At 41.9% G+C, this 14,124-nt stretch overlaps 2 long non-coding RNA genes across 2 annotated transcripts in view; one reads left to right on the top strand and one right to left on the bottom strand.

Moving 5' to 3' along the window:
- Window positions 1–9,909, top strand: part of LOC117045822 — a 113,813-nt gene extending 103,904 nt beyond the window's left edge. The window contains exon 3 of the long non-coding RNA XR_004426478.1: window positions 9,090–9,909. This is a non-coding gene — a long non-coding RNA (uncharacterized LOC117045822). The remainder of the gene's footprint in view (window positions 1–9,089) is intronic.
- On the bottom strand, window positions 8,461–13,363 carry LOC117045823. The gene is made up of 3 exons (XR_004426479.1): window positions 13,245–13,363; window positions 12,443–12,484; window positions 8,461–8,722 (listed from the first exon to the last, which is right to left on the bottom strand). It is a non-coding gene; the product is annotated as an uncharacterized LOC117045823 (long non-coding RNA).
- Between the last annotated feature and the right edge of the window lie 761 nt (window positions 13,364–14,124).

Below are 14,124 nucleotides of genomic sequence, written 5' to 3'. Positions count from 1 at the left end.
ATCGTGACATCAGCTATAAAGATTAAAAAATGTGATGCCATTGTGTCTGAAAGGTTGAGAAACAAGGTAAATGGAAAGATAACTTGATTATCTTGATTCTAAATCCAATAATTTCTAACATGATCTCAGAAGCTTACTTCTGAACACGCAGAAAGATTGATTTGAGAGATATCAGTACTGCACCCTCTTTTGGATGACTTTCAGGAAAACACATTCAACCCTGGAGTAGGTGAAGTAAAAGAATGCAGCATGTTAAATGCTGCAGTTTCCCTGCATTCATCCACCACCCTCATAGTATGTATGGTATGCATCCCCATACAGAGGCTTGATTTCACTGTTTAGGAATCAGCATCTGCATACAGGAATGGAGATAGGCTTAAATAGCAAATTTCTGAAAAATGAAATGCCCACACAATACATGGTAACATTTCCAAGCTTCAGAAGTCATTAAAGTAGTACAACAAACCAATGGAGGTGTGAAAGGTTGAGTAAAATCTACTGGGCACATGCAAATTTTATGCAAATTGAATTTCACTCATGGAAAAGTGCCAATGTTCTCAGTTTGGGACATACTGTCCAACTTTGCAGTCAGATCAGTGTTCAGTTTCAGACATCCACATCGTCTTCCTTCCAAATATCTCATTCTAGAAAGAACATCTGTGATTGAAGCCACAAGGGAGCATGGGAATTTCCACAGTAACAAGAAACTTCTAGTTAGCATTTACAGAACTACATCTGAGGAAGCTGTCTGTGGACAAATGTTGGCTCCCTCGGCCAGTAAAGCGCGATGAGCGCCGCAACCCCAGAGGCGTCTGCGACTGGACTTAAAGGTCAGGGGTCCCTTTACCTTTACCTTTTTATCTGAGGACAAATCCTTTCCTCATCATAGGTACTTGCCCTTCACTGCTGCACTTGTAAATGTGAATATAATTACTCTGTTTCAGAGTGCGAACTATGAACTGGAATTTCCTGAATGCACAGCGGGTAGCCCAGGACACTTGCTGGTGGCCCAAGATTGATTTGTGCTACCCGCATTCCTGAAACAATAGAGATGTAGAGGGAAAGGAGTCTTTGATTACTTTTATTTATTGGGTTATTTCCAACACAGGGCCATATTAAGTAAATCCGGCGCCCTGGCACGAAGATCCCTCCAGCGCCCCTCATGCTCCGCTGGGCAGGGCCAGGCACGGCGGGCAGCTGGAGGGCGCGGAGGGGTAGGTGGGGATGCTGCCAGCTGTGCTCCACCTCCACCTCCACCTGCTCGGCCGAAGCGGCGTCGCGGTGCTGCCTCCCCACGTCCGCAGCTCAAGAAGAGGTGGGCGAGAGCGGTGCTGCCGGTGGGGCTGGAAGGCGCAGGCACCCTCCTCAGGCCGTGGCGCCTTGCGCCAGTAGCCTCAACGGCTAAGACGTCCCTGTTCCAACAAAATCATTGTACTCATGCAAGAACTTCCACTTGTGCAATGAAACCAAATTCACCTTTCCTATCCCCACCCTGCTCCAATTCTGCTATAGAACAGATATAGGGGTGCACAGGGTAAGGAGACAGAGGGGAAATTGTACAAGCGGAAGTCCTGGCATGAGTGGTATGGTTTGGTTGCATACATCTGTCTATAACCATAACCCTTCCACCCAAAGGATCCCAGGTGTTTTGCAACATTTCATTAAAAAACAACATATCAAACAATGCTTAGAAACCTGTATGAAATCAAAACACACCATTGTATTTTTAAACAGCATTGGAAACTTTTTAAGATCCCATTTTGCTTTTGGGTGTTTTAACCGTACTGTGTTTTCTTCATAATTTTATGCATTGCTGTGATTTTAAAGTTACTTAATATTGCTTTATGTTATTGTTTTAATGACTTGATATCTTATCAGTTTGTCATTTTCCTGAATACTTTGTAAGCTGCCTTGGGAGGGTATGAACCCTAAAGGTGGATTTTAATACATATATAAAATAAATCCAGAAACTAGAAATCAGGATAATTATCCCATGTTCAAAAAAAGCAGCATTTACTGCATCAAAGTGAAGGATAGGCGTGCCTGGCGTGCTATGGTCCATGGGGTCATGAAGAGTCGGACACGACTGAACGACTGAACAACAACACTGCATCAAATGCAGCCCTTTTAAAAATAAAAGAAAGATAAAAATGAAAATCTATGGTGTTTGCACATATTTATAATAGTCACTCACCTCAGGAGTGCCACAAGATCACAAATGAGTGCTGAAACAACTGAGTGATAACCTGCCTATTGAGGCATGATCCACTTCACAAAGAGGTATAAGAGCCCTCTTTCCTTTTATGTGTTAATTGCATGCTGAATAAGACAAAAAGGTGTGAATGCTCCACATTCATCATCCATGGGTGTTAACTTTATAGCTTTTGCTCTGCTATCAGCATCTCAATTGCCTTTTAAAAACACTGGTCTGGAACATCTTCTACTGCAGAAAAACCTCAAACAAAACAAAACCCTTCACATAGCCTAGCTGAGCAAAAAAAATTGGAGGGGGGGTGGTCTGGCATGGCCACATAAGTTCTGTATATATGATTATAGGCTCGAGTTTCCTCAGGGAAAAGAAAAGATGGGGTATAAATAAATATATTATCATTGTAATAGAGAGATATTCCAAGAGGGTCATCTCTACTTCACCTGCCAATATGCATGGTAATATGCATGTAAGCATGGGAAAACCAAATGCAGATCCTTGATCAGCTTTTGCTTTGCTTTATTTATTTTTGTATATATTCAACAGATTTATATGCTGCTTTCTTCTGCTTGAGAGGTGGCAAGAATACACAGAGGAATTATAGCAGAAAGATATGGAGGTCTCATACACCCTAGGTAGTGTGGTTGCTGACCTTGAGCCAGACATCCTGGAAAGTGAAGTCAAATGGGCCTTAGAAAGCACTGCTAATAACAAGGCCAGTGGAAGTGATGATATTCCAGCTGAATTATTTAAAATTTTAAAGGATGGTGCTGTTAAGGTGCTACACTCAATATGCCAGCAAGTTTGGAAAACTCAGCAGTGGCCAGAGGATTAGAGAAGATCAGTCTACATCCCAATCCCAAAAAAGGGCAGTGCCAAAGAATGCTCCAACTACCGCACAATTGCGCTCATTTCACACGCTAGCTAGGTTATGCTTAAAATTCTACAAGGCAGGCTTAAGCAGTATGTGGACCGAGAACTCGAAGGGGCAGAGGAACCAGAGATCAAATTGCGAACATGCGCTGGATTATGGAGAAAGCTAGAGAGTTCCAGAAAAACATCTACTTCTGCTTCATTGACTACGCAAAAGCATTTGACTGTGTCGACCACAGCAAACTACAAGGCAGGCTTAAGCAGAATGTGGACTGAGAACTCCCAGAAGTGCAAGCTGGATTTCAAAGGGGCAGAGGAACCAGAGACCAAATTGTGAACATGCTCTGCATTATGGAGAAAGCTAGAGAGTTCCAGAAAAACATCTACTTCTGCTTCATTGACTACGCAAAAGCATTTGATCACAACAAACTATGGCAAGTTCTTAAAGAAATGGGAGTGCTGGATCACCTCATTTGTCTCCTGAGAAATCTCTATGTGGGACAAGAAGCTACAGTTAGAACTGGATATGGAGCAACTGATTGGTTCGAAATTGGGAAAGGAGTACGACAAGGCTGTATATTGTCTCCCTGCTTATTTAACTTATATGCAGAATTCATCATGCAAAAGGCTGGACTGGATGAATCCCAAGCCGGAATTAAGATAGCCGGAAGAAATATCAACAACCTCAGATATGCTGATGACACAACCTTGATGGCAGAAAGTGAGGAGGAATTAAAGAACCTTTTAATGAGGGTGAAAGAGGACAGCGCAAAATATGGTCTGAAGCTCAACATAAAAAAAAAAATAAGATCATGACCACTGGTCCCATCACCTCCTGGCAAATAGAAGGGGAAGAAATGGAGGCAGTGAGAGATTTTACTTTCTTGGGCTCCATGATCACTGCAGATGGTGACAGCAGTCATGAAATTAAAAGACGCCTGCTTCTTGGGAAGAAAGCAATGACAAACCTAGACAGCATCTTAAAAAGTAGAGACATCACCTTGCTGACAAAGGTCCGTATAGTTAAAGCTATGGTTTCCCCAGTAGTAATGTATGGAAGTGAGAGCTGGACCATAAAGAAGACTCAAAACAAAACAAAATAAAAAATTCCTTCCAGTAGCACCTTAGAGACCAACTAAGTTTGTTCTTGGTATGAGCTTTCGTGTGCATGCACGCTTCTTCCGAAGAATTGATGCTTTTGAATTATGGTGCTGGAGGAGACTCTTGAGAGTCCCATGGACTGCAAAAAGATCAAACTTATCCATCCTTAAAGAAATCAGCCCTGAGTGCTCACTGGAAGGACAGATCCTGAAGTTGAGGCTCCAGTACTTTGGCCACCTCATGAGAAGAGAAGACTCCCTAGAAAAGACCCTGATGTTGGGAAAGATGGAGGGCACAAGGAGAAGGGGACGACAGAGGATGAGATGGTTGGACAGTGTTCTTGAAGCGACTAGCATGAGTTTGGCCAAACTGCGGGGGGCAGTGAAAGATGGGCGTGCCTGGCGTGGTCTGGTCCATGGGGTCACGAAGAGTCGGACACGACTGAACGACTGAACAACAACAACATGCTGCCTTCCTTCCCACTAAGAAAAACTAGTCCCAAGCAGCTAACAATATCGCTGTTGTTGTTGGCTATGAAGCTTGTTGGGTGACCCTGGGTGACCCTAATCAACCTCCTAAAACTATTGGGAGAATAGAGCAAGTTAATCTCACCGATGCTGCTTTGAGGGAGGGCAAGGTCCCTCAAAAATCTATCAGCCCTTGGAAACAAGTGGGAAGGGGAGCTGAACACAGCAGAACTGGCAGGCTCCTGGGAATCTGTTACAGCTTCAGCCTCCACACCTTCTCCTCAGCTTCCTCTTCTTCTTCTCATTCAAGCCTGTTGCTTGTTCAGCATCCAACAATACTGCTTGCCCTTCAATCTCTGACCTGTCTTCTGTGTCCCACCGCCAGTCTCCCCTGGTTCCGAGGCTTCCCTAGGGGGTTCTCCAGCAAGAGCCTCCCACCATTCCTCATCGTCCCTGACATCTCCTGACGACAGTCAGACGTTTGCTAAAGCTCAAACCAGTTTTTCAGTCAATTGTGATAAAGTAGAAATCCAGCCCTACCAACTGGCCTAATATCCACCAAAGGTTTATCAAGCTGGAGTGTCTGGCCCTACTTGAATGTGTGCCAAGTTTACAAAATGGAAGGTAGTCATAGGCCTTTTGTCTGAGCAGACAATGCTTTCTAGTCAGCAGCAGGAAAAGCCAGACATGGTGTATTTTCTGCAAGCTGCTGCACTATGCATTCTAACCTCTTTTCTCTGATCTCTTAGCAATCCTGATGGCAGAGCTGAAGATACGGGGGAATTTCAATGCCCAAAAAACTTCTTAACAGTCCTGAGATCTCAAAAGTATTCAGCTTCCTAAACTAGAGCTGAACCAAAATTTCTCAGGTGGCTTTTTTTCCCCCTGAGAAAAATTGTGAAGTTTTTCTTTTGCTCATCACCCCCAGAAAAATAAAGGTACTTTGCAGAATTTTCTCCAAATATTTTCCATCACTTTTTGTTGCAGCTGCCATTTTCTCCTGCATAATGCCCTAGAACAATGCTAAATCTGACACGTTGCAAAATGGTGGTGAAGCTTCCCCCAGAGTTGCTGGTGCTCAGTGGCATAGCAAGGTAAATTGGTACCCGGGTGCGAATTTTTTTTGTCAACCCCCCCCCCCACACACACATTGAAATTATTAAAAGAAGGAAAAATAAGATCCTCCAAGCGTGGCTTTTTTACCAGGTGGCTGCAGGGCTCAGTTTGGGCATCGCGGGAGGGGGGCACCCAGGGTGTCACCCCCCTCCAGGGTGCCTCCAGGGTGGCACCTGGGGCGTACCGCCCCCAATGCCCCCACCTTGCTACGCCCCGGCTGCTGCTGCTGCATGTAGCAGAAAAACGAAATAAAATTGGGGCGGGGAGGAGAGGAAATGAAAGAGGTTGTGCTACTAATGCTGCTGCTGGTGGGCCCCACCCTCAAGAAACTGATGGAGAAATTGTCCTTCAGCAAAATGGTCCCCTCAATTTCTCTGCCCACAAATAAGGGCCATTTTCAAGAGGCCGTTTTTGCACAGCCCAGTCGTAACATTATTCTCTTCAAGGTATGCATCATCACACTTACTTATCTACACTTCCTTATTGTGTTACTTCTCCTAATACAATGGGGGTGGGGTATTTTGTTGCTGCTGTTGTTATGTTCTGTATTTTGTGTTTTTATACTGTAAACTGCCCTGTGATCTGTGGATGAAAGGCAATGTATAAATAAATAAAAATCAATCAATCAATCAATTAATAAATATAAAAAATACAAAGAGTTATGCCACTCAAGCCATTCCCATAAGGGAAACAGTAACATAAGAAGGCCTTATACACGATTCAACTCACATGCCTGGATTCCTGACTTTTCAACACCAAGGGAATACCTTATTATTTCCCCAGGCCTTTTAATTATATGTTTTTAGTGCAATTAAGATATGACCACTAATTGCTTACTGGTTTTTAATATTGATCTTGCTAGCCTGTTTTTCTGCTGATCTTGTGCTGCTTTTATTCTGCTTTCTAGGTTTTCTGTTATTTGCACTGTGATAGTTTTAATAAGATTGGATTGCTATTTCTATACCTTATTGATCATTTCAAATCACCCAGAAGACTTGGTTGAGGAACAGTCTGGAAATGAAATAATATAAATTAAATAACATCTGGTGATGCTTCACTTGTGGCAAAACCATTTCAGCTTCCCTTATTTTGCATTATTTAGTGCTTCCTTTCCATCCTTTACCACGTTTCACATTGTCAGTCTTCTTCTTCCCATTCCCCTCATCTCACTGCACTGCCATCTCTGCATGTTCTTAATTAGGTTTGTAAGGTTTCTAGGTACAGGAGATGTCATTATGTGTTTTGTAAAACATTGTGTGCATCTGCTAAGCAATACAATGAATAAGTAATAAGTAATAGGAATCTTTTTCTTTCTTTCTGGAAGTTAAAAACTCCATTGCCATTTAAAGACTTTCTGTTTATTAACCATCTTGCTTTTGAGTAATTTAAATCTATTCTCCAAATACGAGTACCTTTCTTGGTATCTGCTACTTGTTATATGAAGGACCTGGCAGGGTCCAAGATTTGACAGGTAACAAGAAGTAATATTGACAGAAGGGAACCAAGTTTGAGAAAGTTCATATTAATGTCACTTTCTGTTTCCTGTTACTGCCATTACGTCCCCATGTTACTTATAGGACTCAAGAATCCACAAATAAACCATGAATAGGCTAGCTATTTTGTTGCAAAATGTAAAGTAGATTTTCCCTCATATATTTTCTTTCCCTAGCCCACCTCATAAGACTAGTTCACAAAGGAAGGAACTAGATTTTTCTCCCTCAGGCGCTGAGTCTCTTGCCTGTGCAGTTGGCAAGCGCCATGCATCAAACACCTGTAAGCCTCCTACAAGATCCCACCACATGCAGAAAAAGAAGGGCAGATCCATTGCCCTGCTGTGTGCCTACCTAGACATGGGCAAAGAAGGAATCCTGTAGAATTATCCACACAGGAGTTTTGCTTCCTCACGGGCAACATGCTAAGCACAATGAAGACAAACAAGTCTCTTTCTATGATTCTTTTCGTATACATGCTATCCTCATCTTAATACAAGGGTTCACACTGAAGCAGCACTGGATTTAGGATGGTGCGGGTGGATTTCCCACACAGTGTGCTGAGGTGAGGAGTTGCAAAATTGAGAAGATCCATAATTGAGAAGATACATTTTGGGGGGCACCAACTTTTGGTCTTGCACAGGGTGCCATATAACAATAGATTACCAAAGTCCACCCCTTGTGATTTGCAGCAGTTGGTATTCATACTCCCTCCAACAGCAGAGGAAGAAGATAGCCATCATGGCCATCATTGATAGCCTTATCCTCTATGACAGCCTTATGCTAGTTGGATGCCGCTGAACCCTGTTTGAACCTGTACATAGGAATGTGTTAGGAGGACAGATCGTGGCTGAGTGATAGAGCACATGCTTTGCATGCCACAGAGGTCTCGGGTTCAAGTCCTACTGTCTGTCTGGCTCAAATAGCAGATGATGGTAAAGATCTTTGCCTCAGAACCCAGAGAGCTGCTGCCAGCAGAGCAGACAATATTGGGCTTTATCAGGGTTTCCCAAACTTGGGTCTCTAGCTGTTTTGGGACTACTGGTCCTGCTAGCTAGGGATGATGGGAGTTGTAGTCCAAAAACATCTGGAGACCCAAGTTTGGGAACCTGTGGGCTAGATGGACTACTAGTTTGACCTTCCCATTAACTGCTAGCCAAAACCTTTAATTTCTTGAATTCACTGGAACGACAACTGGAGCAATTGCTTTTGTTCCTAAAAACATAGCAATTCCCCTCAAACATAGTCATATGTGCTATGTTAATTAACAGCTGCATATTCAGCAATGTGTCATTTTTATTTAAGCACAATATTAATTTAACCCATAAACTGTATAGAGTGACAAATGCTAAATGCATTCTAAGACAATGATCCTGCCACTTGCATTTCTGAAAAGGAAAACAAAGACATATACCCTTGACTTCCATGACTGCATCTTTCCACATCTTGCTCATTAGCATCCAAGCCTGTGAATGTTAATTGGAAATTTATTGAGAGGAATTAGCATATTGATACAGTGGTAATGAGAATTAACTATGAATTAATTATGATAATTGATACACTGAGATTATCTAACGCTGAACATCAGAACCTGGCAACTGAGAAACTGATTGGCTATTAGACCTCTGTTCAATAGGTGCAAAGAATCGTCTAATGAGGAAACAATTTTTTCTCATATCAGGGCAAAAGCTGTGCCACTCAAATCACTGGATATTTTGTGAATGGCTTTAATGGGCACTGGATCTGACATGCAATATGTTGCGCTTTAATTTGCTGAGACAATTCTATGTTAGCGTACTTGGTAATAATAATGGTTTCATTTGTTTACAACAGTGGCTCTCAGTGTCGTATTGTTGGAAGAACCCTGGGGAAGGAATGACAGATGGATCCACCATGTCCATAGGAACAATTATGGAACAGACCTGCTGCCGTCTCTCCGTTTTTCCTCCCTTACCTGTCTCCACATAAGCTTTGTTTTCTTTATTTTCTATTATTCCCTCTCCTGTCTCCCCACCCCCACATCCTATTCTCCTTCTTGTCATATATCCTTAGTGAAGTAATATTTCCTTATTATAGGCCCCGCGGAATTCAAATCTCTATATGCTTTCTAAGGCGTATCACCCATTGAACTCAATGGGACTTATTTCCAAGTAAACATGCCAAGGGTTGTGCTGCACGTTAGGTTGCTTACATTGAAAATGCAGCAGAGCAAATGCTTTCTGCCGTGTCTCCCATCACATTTTGAACAACCACGGTTAGCTATACATGTTTCATAGATTCTTGGGCTTTGCTGATATAATATTCTGTGGAGTGAGCCTCTGAAGCATGTGACACTTAAGATGTGATTACATTAGCACACTTTGCCTTTCTCAGAGATGATAAACGTGAAGTATGATAGAGGGGTTGGAGCCCAATCATACTAATAATACATTCACACAACCACTTCAGCACACCCAGGTTGTCATTCAGCACACAGAAATGGTCATGTGATGGTTCAGGAAACTATACAGAAACAGGATTTCAGTCAGTGTCATCAGTCATGCTGCTTTGGGCTTTTGTATTTTTTCTTCAAATGATTCCACAGAGCACATGGGTCAGCACTCTAAAATGTACCAAATTCCTTCTCTGTGATTCGTAATGATGCTGTGTTTGTTTATAATAAAGTTAAAGGGACCCCTGGCCATTAGGTCCAGTCGCGAACGACTCTGGGGTTGCGGCGCTCATCTCGCTTTATTGGCCGAGGAAGCCAGCGTACAGCTTCCAGGTCATGTGGCCAGCATGACTAAGCCGCTTCTGGCGAACCAGAGCAGTGCACGGAAACGCTGTTTACCTTCCCGCCGGAGCGGTAACCTATTTATCTACTTGCACTTTGACATGCTTTCAAACTGCTAGGTTGGCAGGAGCAGGGACCGAGCAATGGGAGCTCACCCCGTCGCAGGGATTCGAACCACCAACCTTCTGATCGGCAAGCCCTAGGCTCTGTGGTTTAAGCCACAGCGCCACCTGCATCCCATCTTGTTTATACTAGTCAATACTTATAACTTAAACATTGGGTTTTTGATGGTGTGTTGATCTCATTTTAGTTTATGCATGAACAGATTGGGTAATGGGCAAGTTCTTTCCACATGTTCCCTGAAACACATATTCTGCTGGTCATGTGCTCAGCAGCCATATGTGAGTACATGTGTATGGCCTCTTCACTTGGCCATCAGACACATCTGCAGAAAGTAGGACTTACCAGTATCAATGTGTGAAGTTAGAATGTACACACACACACACACACACACACAGCATTCACTGTGCTGTTTCCACTAATATGCACAATTTTCTCTTTAGGGAAGCTTTTAATGTTTAATATATGTTTAATATATTATTGCATTTAATATTCTGTGGGAAGCCGCCCAGAGTGGCTGGGAAAACCCAGCCAGATGGGTGGGGTATAAATTATTATTATTATTATTATTATTATTATTATTATTAACACATTTTTGTAACTTGTTTAGGTTGGAGAACTGCATTACAAAATGTGGAGAACTGCAGATTTTCCAGGACAGCTGTATTGGGGGGCATGTATTGTTTCTCAAAATGTAAATAAAGTAGGTTCACGTTACAATGTGAACCGAACTGAATTTCTCTTCATTCCCCATTGCTTGTCAGGTCCAAAGGTTTCCTTCCTCCAACAGAAAGACTTTCATCCATCAGAAGAATGAAACCTTTGGATCCAAATTATTATTAGACAAACTAAGGAGTGTGAAATTTGTAACTGAAACCGTCAAAGTTTACTTATTTAGTATCATAGGTACGCAAAAAGTTTCCCTGAGACAAGCAAAACAGATTAAACTTGGGGAAAGGGGAGAATGTAAAAGTAATGGGCACTTAAGACTGTTTTCATGAAATGTATGATACTTCTGATACTGATACTTCCACTTTTATTAAGAATAAGGGGGCTTACAATCCAGAAAGTTACAAATTAACAATAAAACAAAAAACCTGCAAATGTAGAAATGCAGTCAAATTTTCATTAAGAGCTACATACTTGTAGGGTCTATTGGAATATTTTTATTTTTTTGCTGCCTGTCAAAAAGTAGGAAGAAAGGGGGCTGGTACACCTCTCATGGGACTGTTTCTGGTGCCATAGTAAAAAAAAAATATGATTACGCATCCTAAGAAAAGACCTAATGCCACCTTTGCCAACCTGATGCCTTCCAGATATTATGAACTACAATACCCACCAGCCCCAGTCAGCACTTTGCTGCCTGTGTTTCATAAGAACTGTAGTCCAAAACATCTAGAGGGTACCAGGTTGGTGAAGACTAGGCTAGTGAAAGAAATAGAGAAAGATACCCACCAGCCCCAGTCAGCACTTTGCTGCCTGTGTTTCATAAGAACTGTAGTCCAAAACATCTAGAGGGTACCAGGTTGGTGAAGACTAGGCTAGTGAAAGAAATAGAGAAAGATAGCTAATCATATTTTATTTATTTATTATTATTTTAAATGTGTGCTACAAGTTAGATTCCACATATGAGACAGTGGCACTCCAGTGTCACATAGGCTGTCTTCAATGAAAGCATCTTACAAATATTATAATTATCATATATTAGTATATTCCTATTTTATTTGTATGTATATTAAACTGAAATCACCATTGCTATTTTCTGTGCAATTTTCATACTTCTCAGTTTCAAGTTAATTTTCTTACTTTAGCCTTATCTTATATTTATCAAATCTAAATTAATCTATTTCTCGTCAGTTATTTGAATACTGATAATTCTGCTAGTTAACTTTTTCAAATTCATCTTCAGTTCTTATATCATGCTCTTTGAGCTACCAACTACATCCATCATTTGCAAGCAAGCAATCTGGAGATAGATCTGGAATTAACAGAAATCTCTAAAATATTTAATTACTTTGAAAGATCTTCCATACAAAAGTCTTTCTATTTCCTTAAGTAAAAAAAATAGCAATCCTATAAAGCCATGGAGCCTATTTAAAAATTATTTACTAATGAAATCCATTATGTTCTCAGAGTACAATAATTGAATTCTGTGGGATTTACTCCCTATTAAGTATATTTACGATTGTACCTTAATTTTAAGATTAAACCTTATTTGACATATTAGCCCACAGAAAGTGTATACACACACACACAAATACTGATATAGTCCAATAAATATTGGATGACATACCCCAAGACTGGAACACTTCTACACATGTGGTGATCCTGTTCCCTATAAGATAATTGTGGAATTTAGTATTTTCTGAAATTGATAAAATGAAAAGACAAGATGTACTTGCATGTTTGGTCATGTTCCACTAGATCAACAAGACAGCTTGAACAAAGACTTTATTTTTTTTTAGTTGTACACTAATAACAGCAAGCAAAGTACAGGAAAGGGCCAACGAAATCCCAGTATTGCCATGTAGAAATTGCCATAATGGAAAACATGAAAGAAGTGAAGCTAAGCCAGAAATATTGTATGTTATCTGGCCTCCTTTCCTAAGTTATATGTCAAGTATGAGCAGACTTTAGGCTTGTAGGATATACTCTATTTCTTTTAGTAGAACCCAGAAGTTCAACAAGAACCAGGTACAAAAGGGCAGAACTACATACTGAGAGGAATCACTGATGCTAGTGGGGTTTAGCTTATGCATCAAGGCTTAGAAGTATCAGGCAGTAGTGAAGGCCCCAATCACTCAGGAAATGCAGCAGCACCTGAGAAGTCAAGGCACAATTGAGTAGGGAAAGCCTGCTCTCTGTTTGTTCCTTCCCACCTCTGTGCCATGCATAATAATAATAATAATAATAATAATAATAATAATAATAAAATAATTTATTAAAATGGTCTCAGACCAGCTCCAACATGCACAGCAATAGCCACACCTCTGTCTCTCAGTCGGAGGGCAAAGTTTTGCAAGATAGCTGGTGCTCAGATGTCCACAAAAGTGGTTGGTTGCAAGGAATAGGTGCCATTGTTTCTGGTCGCTCACCTGATCTCTGACTCTCAGAGGTACAACAGGTTGGGTATGCCCAGGACACAGAGGGGAAGAGTGCGTGGAATCCAAGCAGGGAGAGTTGGCTGCTTGTGCGAGAAGGTGCCACCTCTTATTCTTCTCATGTGCTCCCGCTTTCCAGAAGGTGCCACGGTAAGAATTTGGGAAAGGGCCACAGCTGAGTAGGCCTGCTGCTCAGATTACACCCACTTTCACTGTCTCTTTCTCTCAATGTAGCAAAGGCTGGAAGACCTAAGAGAGCAGTCATTACAAGGAATGGCTGCCATGGCTTCTGACATATACCATGCCCGCCCCTCTTTCTGAGTTGAATCTGCTTTGCTCATTCACTCTTTGCCAAGGACACCTGAGCCCAGCAAGTGAGCAGATAGAGTGGACAGAAGCAGTGATGACCACTGCTAGACATGCTAGGCCCAAACCCCACTGCCCAGAGGGAGGACCTTGAATGAACAGCTGCATCTGTCCACTTGCACATCCGACTTCTCCCAATCCTAGGATTTGGGCCCAATCCTAACTGCTGTACCACCCAGACAAAGGACAATGTGCACAACTGGATGACAGCAAATTTACACTCTGAGCAAAGTGCCACAGGGAGGTAGGGTGGACATGTTTTAGAAATATGTATTAGCCATCTCCTTGGTTGCCTTCTTTCACTTGTTGGGGAGGACTGGGTCAACCCAGAGCCCACTAAAGGCATATTGCTAAGAGTTCCCTTTAACCTAAAATTGGGCACAAGATTCAATATCTGGGGTTAAGCCCAGTTCCCCATTACAATCCCAGACACATCAAGATTGGACTGGGAATGTGAATCTGAATCCCTGGAGTGCTGCTGCCAGTCAGTGCATACAACACTAAGATA

The sequence above is a fragment of the Lacerta agilis genome, chromosome 4 (genome assembly GCF_009819535.1).
Source record: "Lacerta agilis isolate rLacAgi1 chromosome 4, rLacAgi1.pri, whole genome shotgun sequence".
In the NCBI taxonomy this organism is placed as follows: Eukaryota; Metazoa; Chordata; class Lepidosauria; order Squamata; family Lacertidae; genus Lacerta; species Lacerta agilis.
Note: the sequence above shows the minus strand (reverse complement) of the source record. Positions and strands in the feature narration are given on the sequence as shown.